We start from the raw sequence: 10000 nt of genomic DNA on the forward strand, positions 1-10000 counted from the left end.
ATTCTGTCACTAGTTGGTCAAGCTTCTCTTCTGTGTCTGCAACCAGTACAGTATCATCCGCAAAAAACAACTGATTTACCTCCCATTCACGGTCATTCTCGTCTACCAGTTTTAATCCTCGTCCAAGCACTCGAGCATTCACCTCTCTCACCACTCCATCAACGTACAAGTTAAACAACCACGGCGACATCACACATCCCTTCCTCAGCCCCACTCTCACCGGAAACCAATCACTCACTTCATTTCCTATTATAACACATGCTTTACTACCTTTGTAGAAACTTTTCACTATTTGCAACAACCTTCCACCAACTCCATATAACCTCGTCACATTCCACATTGCTTCCCTATCAACTCTATCATACACTTTCTCCAGATCCATAAACGCAACATACACCTCCTTACCTTTTGCTAAATATTTCTCGCATATCTGCCTAACTGTAAAAATCTGATTCATACAACCCCTACCTCTTCTAAAACCACCCTGTACTTCTAAGATTGCATTCTCTGTTTTATACTTAATCCTAATAATCATTACTCTACCATACACTTTTCCAACTACACTCAACAAACTAATATCTCTTGAATTACAACACTCATGCACATCTCCCTTACCCTTATATAGTGGTACAATACATGCACAAACCCAATCTACTAGTACCATTGACAACACAAAACACATATTAAACAATCTCACCAACCAATCAAGTACAGTCACACTCCCTTCCTTCAACATCTCAGCTCTCACACCAACCATACCAGATGCTTTTCCTACTCTCGTTTCATCTAGTGCTCTCTTCACTTCCTCTATTGTAATCTCTCTCTCTGTCTCATCTCCCATCACCGGCACCTGAACACCTGCAACAGCAATTATATCTGCCTCTCTATTATCCTCAACATTCAGTAAACTTTCAAAATATTCCGCCCACCTTTTCCTTGCCTCCTCTCCTTTCAACAACCTTCCATTTCCATCTTTCACAGTCTCTTCAATTCTTGAGCCAGCCTTTCTTACTCTCTTCACTTCTTTCCAAAACTTCTTCTTATTCTCTTCATATGACTGACCCAATCCCTGACCCCACCTCAGGCCAGCTGCCCTTTTTGCTTCACGTACCTTGCGCTTTACTTCCACATTTTTCTCTCTATATTTTTCATACTTCTCTATACTATTACTCTGCAGCCATTCTTCAAAAGCCCTCTGTTTCTCTTCCACTTTTACCTTCACTCCTTCATTCCACCATTCACTGCCCTTCCTCATGCTGCCTCCAACAACCTTCTTGCCACACACATCACTTGAAATCCCAACAAAATTTTCTTTTACTAACTTCCACTCCTCCTCTAAATTACCAGTTTCTCTTACTCTCACTTCGTCATATGCCATTTTCAACCTTTCCTGATATTTACTTTTTACCCCCGGTTTTATTAGCTCTTCAACCCCCACTAGCTCCCTTTTACATCCACCTACTCTATTCCCCTACTCTTTTGTTACAACTAATTTTTCTTCCACCAAAAAATGATCAGATATACCGTTAGCCATACCCCTAAACACGTGCACGTCTTTCAATCTTCCAAACATTCTTTTAGTTATCAACACATAACCCATTAATGCCCTTTCTACTACTTTTCCATTTGCCACTCTTACCCTTGTATACTTGTTTTTATCTTTCTTTTTGAAAAAGCTAGCACTTATTACCATCTCTTGCTCAACACACTTATCTACCAGTCTCTCACCACTCTCATTTTCACCTGGTACGCCATACTTCCCAATGACACCTTCTACCTCTCCAGCGCCCACTCTAGCTTTTAAGTCACCCATGACCACTACATAATTCCTTCTACCCAGTCCTTCGGCACACCTAGTTAATTCCTTCCATATATATATATATATATATATATATATATATATATATATATATATATATATATATATATATATATATATATATTTATGTATGTATATATTTATATGTATTTATATATGTATATGTATATATATATATATATATATATATATATATATATATATATATATATATATATATATATATATATATATATATGTATGTATGGGTATATTTATATAAATATATATATACATTTTGATATATATGTATATATATATATACATATATATATATGTATATATATATATATATATATATATATATATATATATATATATAGATTGGAATATACGCTTCTCAATATTGATTATTGAACAATAGCGTAGAATTTTAGCAAATACCTTCTTCGGGACACAGAAGCCATCAAAATTTTTCATTAATAATAATAAATTATACATTTCTAATTATAAAATCTTGAAAAACTGGATGGAACTTCTTTTGAATGGAATACATAGAACAGTACTCGATCAAAACTTCACAACCATGATTAAGATCTATAAAGTAAAGACGGAAAACGTGAGAATGAAATGATTAATATATGGTAAGATCGTATTTAGTATGAAAATGAGGCTGTTCCGGGATTTGTCGGCTTCACAAGCTCACTGTGGCTCAGCAAGGGAACATTATTCCTCTTTCAGTTCACATACTGATAAGCCAAATAGGTTGACTGTGATTCTGCTTGTATCTCCAGTTATCTTTTCTTTATTTGATCGAAAATTGATTTTCTTTAATACGGGTTTTGATTCTTAAAGATTTTAAAGGTTTAAATGTTACTCATTAATGGCAGAGGCAAGGAACAATGATAAAGCCCTAGCAAGCTGGACAATGCCCCGTAGAGACTGACCACATACATATTTTCAGCGCTCAAGCCCACTATAGTTTTGATTCTTAAAGATTTAAAGGTTTAAAGGCTACTCATGAATGGCAGTGGAGAGGGACAATGACACTGTACTAGCAAGCAGGACAGTGCCTAGAGACTGACCACATATACATATTTTTAGTGCTCAAGTCCCCTCTCCACCCAAGCTAGGACCAGGTAGGACCAGACAATGGGTACTGATGACTCACCAGGTAGACCTAATGGCTCCCCCAAAACCTCCAATCCTTAGCTCACAAGGATGGTGAAGATAAAGCCACTAAAGGAACTAACAAGTTTGAGCGGTACTTGAACCCCAGTCCGGGGATCACCATCCAGAGACGTTACCAATAGGTCACTGCAACTCTAATATATTTACCATTTTTCTGCTTGAGAAATTTGACCTTATTTTTAACTTTTTGGATAATCGCATAGAGAAATAACTACTAATTATAGAGAAATACTAACTTTGGTAGAGTATCATAGATTTGATTATAAATCTTTAATGTTGCTACTGTTCCTAAAATATTCTATTTCGATTGTTTATTACTTCTCCTGTATTTTATTTAAGTCTTTGTTTCCTTTTCACGCTGGGCTATTTTTCCCTCCTACACTGTTAAGGATTTGCATTAAAAAAACGGTAAATGTCTGGCAACATTTATTCAAGGATTTTTACCGTTTTAAAAACTGATATATTAACGTAAAGGAGTGATATTACGGTCACAAACCCGTAAAACATAATAACAAAGTAAGGTAAAATTACGGTCGCCTGTATTTTACTGAAATACGGTTGAGAACAGTATATTTTTATGGAAAATTCCCAATTGAAATTACGGTATTGTCTAAGTGTTTGCAAAATCCTTGATTATGGCTAAGGCAATATATATATATATATATATATATATATATATATATATATATATATATATATATTTATATATATATATATACATATATATATATATATATATATATATATATATATATACATATACATATATATATATATATATATATATATATATATATATATATATATATATATATACATATATATATATATATATATATATGTATATATATATATATATATATATATATATATATATATATATATATGCATATATATACATATATATTAATATTTGTATATATATGCATATATATATATATATATATATATATATATATATATATGTGTGTGTGTGTGTGTGTGTGTGTATGTAATAACACTTTACACATTCTCAAATGTCCATCAAAATATATTTCTATTGCTGCAATCATTTATACATAAAGACATTCATCATCATTGAGTTCTCATCAACGCAATTCAACATTCTTCTCAAACACGTATTTCTTATTAATTTGAGAATACGAAATCTCACTTGAGTTTACGGGCATAGCTAAATATCATATTTGATTACTTTGATCGTGATACAAAATGTCAAAATAGAAATATATTATGATTTCATATTGAAAGACGTGTGTGAAACCACGAATTAGTATTAAGCCCTATTGACAATTTGATCGTGGAACCTTGCGGAAAGATCAGTCCAATGAATAAATAGGTGAGGCATTGATTTATATTATTTCTAGAATTATGAGCTATTCATGCATGATGTGTTATCCGGAAGTGAGAAATGGCCTGCCTCTCTCTCTCTCTCTCTCTCTCTCTCTCTCTCTCTCTCTCTCTCTCTCTCTCTCTCTCTCTCTCTCTCTCTCTCTCTCTCTCTCTCACAGAAAGTCTTGAAGGATTTTGAGGGTAAATGTTTCTTTCCAGAGAGATAAGGATATGAATCTCAAAATGGAAAAAAAAATTGCAGTTTTAAGAACTATCTGTTTTCTTAATTTATTATTGAATTTTCAATAAGATTACTATTATTTTATCGACGTTAGAGATTCAAGAACCTGACTAATACATTGGTAACATGTTTGCCTAGCATTTGCATGGAAGAAGATCTGGTAACATGTTTGCCTAGCTTTTGCATGGAAGCAGATCGATCCCAACTCCATGAGTGAGTTTAAGCCATTTACTGTGGAGGCACTGCTGTGGTTGGGCACCACAGTGCTGTGTGGTGCTTGCCTGGCGGACGTTCTGGTGAGACCCTTAGAGACATTTAACAAAATTTTGCAAATTACCGTGCAGTCTATATTGATCTACATAATGGTTTTACCTGGCAATGTTTATACCAAGATATCACAAGTGTGCTTTTGCTGTTTTTCAAACGCATAGGAATAGTAGTAAGATCAACTTTACTCTTTTATGTGATTTTTATATTAATTATGGATCTATTTGTGCTAGGTACTGACCACCTTTATTGTTAGTTTTAGAATTAAAGATGCATATCGTGAATTATAGCAATCTTGTTGGAAATCTGTAGTTTTTATTAATTAAATCAAGATACATGAGAATCAGGTTGGATAAATCACTTATACCAGATATATCTTGATTTGTTATCGACAACAATGCAATTTGTCTGCTATTCAGTGGAATGTTTATTTGTACAATTTTATGTTTTATTATTTTTGATGCATCATGAAATAATGTTCGTAAAAGCAACATGATATTGTTTCACGAACATTTTCCGACAACAATTTAAAGAAAATGGAAACGCTTAACATTTTCATAGCAGGAGTTAATGATTGTTGTATTTTCATTGATTATTAGGGCTTTAGTTTCATGACTGACCTTTCAAGATATGAGGAAAAAATATTTGCATATCTAAATGTGCAAAATTTATCATTAATCGAAGGCCAAGTTACAAACCTACCTATTAGCTATGATGGTGAAGATGGCTTGATTTCAATTCTAAGTACAAAAAAACCTGAATTCGACAGGAATATGTACAGAAGAATTGTCATTGAATTTTGATCTTTCTTCGTGGCTAAGTGGGACGGTCACTGTCATACAAGCATCCTGGACTAGGGTTCGATTCCCGGCCGGTCAGATGGTATTGTCCTTCAGTGATTTCGGTAGGAGAATTCAGACATTAATATAATAAAATATGTAGCTTATATATATATATATATATATATATATATATATATATATATATATATGTATATATGTCTGTGTGTGTGTGTGGTCCTGTATTTTTATCCAAAGAAAATTATTTCTTCTTGTGCTACACTGTACAAAATATTAATGAAGTAAATTCATGGAGAAAAAAGAAATAAACACGAAAAACAACCAAATCCAGTTAAGAAACTTAGGGAAAGAGAATATAGCAATTATTCTCATTCAATTTCTTCATCGTTTGCTGCTTTCATTTTTCCTCAGTTTGGATCGCCGTTGTCATGCAAATTTCGTTTTTTCCTTTCTTTTCTCAGCTTCATGAAATATTAATATTTGCTGCAAGCCTGATTTTGCGGTGAGACAAAAGGCTTTCATCATTTTAATTCTATATATTTTAATTTTAATGTTTTCAAGGATTCATTAATCCATATCATGACCTTTGAGAGATTATAAGATTTATAATAATATGGCTATATCCTGAACTTTGGAGAATTGTAAGATTTATGAAAATATATTCAGAATCTACTTATTATTATTATTATTATTATTATTATTATTATTATTATTATTATTATTATTATTATTATTACAAGCTAAGCCAAAACCCTAGTTAGAAAAGCAGGATGCTATAAGCCCAAGGGCTCCACGGGAAAAAATAGCCCCGTGAGGTAAGGAAACAAGGACATTAAAAACTAGAAGAGAAGTAATAAACTATCAATATGAAATTTACTAAGAACATTAACAACTTTAGATCAGATCAATCCTATATAATCTATAAAAACTTCAAAAATGCAGGAGGAAGAGATATAAATTAGAACAGCGTCCCCCAGTATACCCTCATGGAAGAGAAGTGAAATTCAAAACATTGAAAGGACATGGTACAGAGGCTATGGCACTACCCAAGACTAGAGAACAATGGTTTGGTTTTGGAGTGTCTGCGCCTAGAAAAGCTGCTTACCATAACTAAAGAGTCTCTTCTAACATTACCAAGAGGAAAGTAGCCATTGAACAAATACATTGCAGTAGTTAACCTCTTCAGCGAAAATGAATTGTTTGGTAATCTCATGGTTGTCAGGTTTATGAGGACGGAGGATAATATGGAAATAATAATAATAATAATAATAATAATAATAATAATAATAATAATAATAATAATAATAATAATAATAATAATAATAATAATAATAATAATGGCCCATATGTGAAAATCTGATAAAAGGTAGTAAAATGTTTTTGAAATATCAAAGGTTTTATTAATTCAACCTCACTGCACTTCTTATGAACGTGTTCAGTGAACTTGAAATGAACCTTTATCTCTCTTGGTAGTTCCTTGATAGAGTCACTGCTGGCATTGTTTCGACTCTGAGGCATAGGCTTGAATCCTTGACCAGTGAGAAGCATTTATTCTAATAGAATTTTTAGCGGATATATATTCCAAAAGTAGGTTTCAATATTAAACGCCATTGTGGTTGATATTTACATCTATTAAAGTCAATAGCCTTAGTGATAAATAGTCATAAATAAACTGAAGATACAGGCTATTATGCATTCCTTGCTTTGTAGGATTATTTCAATCTGGCAGATGATAGATTATATATATATATATATATATATATATATATATATATATATATATACATATATATATATATATATATATATATATATATATATATATATATATATATATATCTATCTATCTATCTATATATATATATATATATATATATATATATATATATATATATATATATTAAGCAATCTTCATTGAGCCTTTACTTTTAAATATTCGCAAGTACACTATATTTTTATTTTTATTCAGATTGTTCCTTTTTTTTGTGAAATCAAGAGAACCTACGCTATTCGCTGGGCTGAAATCCTTTCTGGAAACTGTTGAATATAAAAAGGGTGAAGCGAAAATAAAGTAACAAGGGAGCCCAGACCTTCATAACCCCCAAAACTTCACTTCTCATTTTACATATTTTTCTCATGAATCTACATTGGGGGTTCAGAAGGATTTAACAACGCGAGGGGACTGAGAAATTACAGGGAAAGTCTCTCTCTCTCTCTCTCTCTCTCTCTCTCTCTCTCTCTCTCTCAGAGCAATTAAGTATGTTTGTAACTGTTAAGATATTCTTTTTTTTTCTAAATTCTAAGATTCTATTCAACCAAAGATAACGCATTTTGATATTTAACCTCAAGATCTTTGCCTGCAAATAAAAGATATATCTTCCACAGTAGTAATATGTTTTTCCAACCACGGTTGTAGCATGAATTTTTATAATAATAATAATAATAATAATAATAATAATAATAATAATAATAATAATAATAATAATAATAATAGTAATAATAGCAAAAATAAATTGTTTTAATTGCAAAGCAAAACTCTATTAAAATATTTTTACTTAGAATATAAATGATATATCCATTTAATTCTATTTGCATTATTATTCCACCATCATTCTTTTATGTGCATAAAAACAAATAGATATCTATCTTTGGTAACTAATGACCAACTCTCAAAATTGACTAGGAAATTAAATTTAATTTAGGAAAAGGAAAATCTTGACCATCAGGGCTCTGGCAAGAAAGGGGATTTGTTACCAATTCTTTTCCTTGGAATATGAATTACGAAATTGCTTTGCCAAGTGCAGCTTTCTCCCATTCTCTTCTTCTCATTGCTTCTTTGGCAGGCTTTATAAATCAGTTGTTGCTAGCCATGATTGTTAAGTACATTTCTTCAATATTATTATTTTTATTATTATTATTATTATTATTATTATTATTATTATTATTATTATTATTATTATTATTATTATTATTACTTGCTATGCCACAGCCCTATTCGGGAAAGCAGGTTGCTATAAACCCAGGCACTCCAACATGGAAAATAGCCCAGTGAGGAAAGGAAACAAGGAAAAATAAATTTTTTAAAAAGAGTAAAAACATTGAAATAGATATATCCTATATAAACAATAAAAACTCTAACAAAACAAGAGGAAGAGAAATAAGACTGAACAGCGTGTCCGAGTGTACCCTCAAACAAGAGAACTCTTACCCAAGACAGTGGAAGACCATGGTACATTGGCTATAGCACTACCCAAGACCAGAGATCAATGGTTTGATTTTGGAGTGTCCTTCTTCTAGAAGAGCTGCTGACCATAGTTAAAGAGGAAAGTGGCCAATGAACAATAACAGTGCAGTAACCAAGTAGGCAATAAGTTGTAAAGTTTATTCATACAAACATCCCATTATAATTTCAAAGGAATTTCTAATATAAATTTACCAACTAGTTTATTTCTACCTTCACCAACGAAGTTGGGAGGAGGTTATGTTGTCGCACCTGCTTGTCCGTTTGTCTGTTTGTGAAAACTTCCTAGCCACAATTTTACTCATAGAGCAGTGAAACTTTCAGGTAATGATGTATGTTGAGAAGAGGAAGTGATTAAATTTTGAATGTCCTAGGTCAAAGGTCAAAGTCAAGGTCGAGCAGAAGGTAGACCGGATCAACCTTAACCTTTACCACAAGTTTGCACATGGTTGTCACACAAGCTTCAAATACGCCTTCGGTCTAAACTGCTTCGGGGAAAGGCAAGCTGGTTTCATGAAATAAGCTGCCGTGTCGGAGGTCTGCAGTCTCAGAGTGCTTTTCTAGTTAACTTTGCACTCATCTGATAACTGGCATTTTACGAATTCGTTAAATTTTTTCTGAGAACGACTTACTGAAGAATGGGAACTATTTCCTGATAAATTTTCTTGATACCAGAAGTATCTTTTATTATAAATAAAGTGAATTCTATAATAACATGCACTGCTTGGTGGAAGAACTACATCAAATGAATGGTTTTTCTCTATTTGCTTCACCCCAGCACAGACTCTTTAACTATGAAAAATAGCCATAAATGTGCCCAGGCCAACAGAAGAGCGACAGAAGTTTATTTAACTGTGAGAGGAATTTCAAATATTTTGAAAATAAAGATAGGGAGCCAATTCTTTTTCTTAAGATATCTCTGGAGATATTTAACTTTTTATACGTACCAATGTGCAATTGTTGACCTTAGAAACTTTTCCTGTTTGCTTATATAGTATACAATCTCTCTCTCTCTCTCTCTCTCTCTCTCTCTCTCTCTCTCTCTCTCTCTCTCTCTCTCTCTCTCTCTCTCTCTCTCTCTGCTTTTCATAATCGTTGATATTGTTTTCGTAATGGCTATTTCTTTTTAAATT

Source organism: Palaemon carinicauda, chromosome 7, assembly GCF_036898095.1.
Source record: "Palaemon carinicauda isolate YSFRI2023 chromosome 7, ASM3689809v2, whole genome shotgun sequence".
In the NCBI taxonomy this organism is placed as follows: Eukaryota; Metazoa; Arthropoda; class Malacostraca; order Decapoda; family Palaemonidae; genus Palaemon; species Palaemon carinicauda.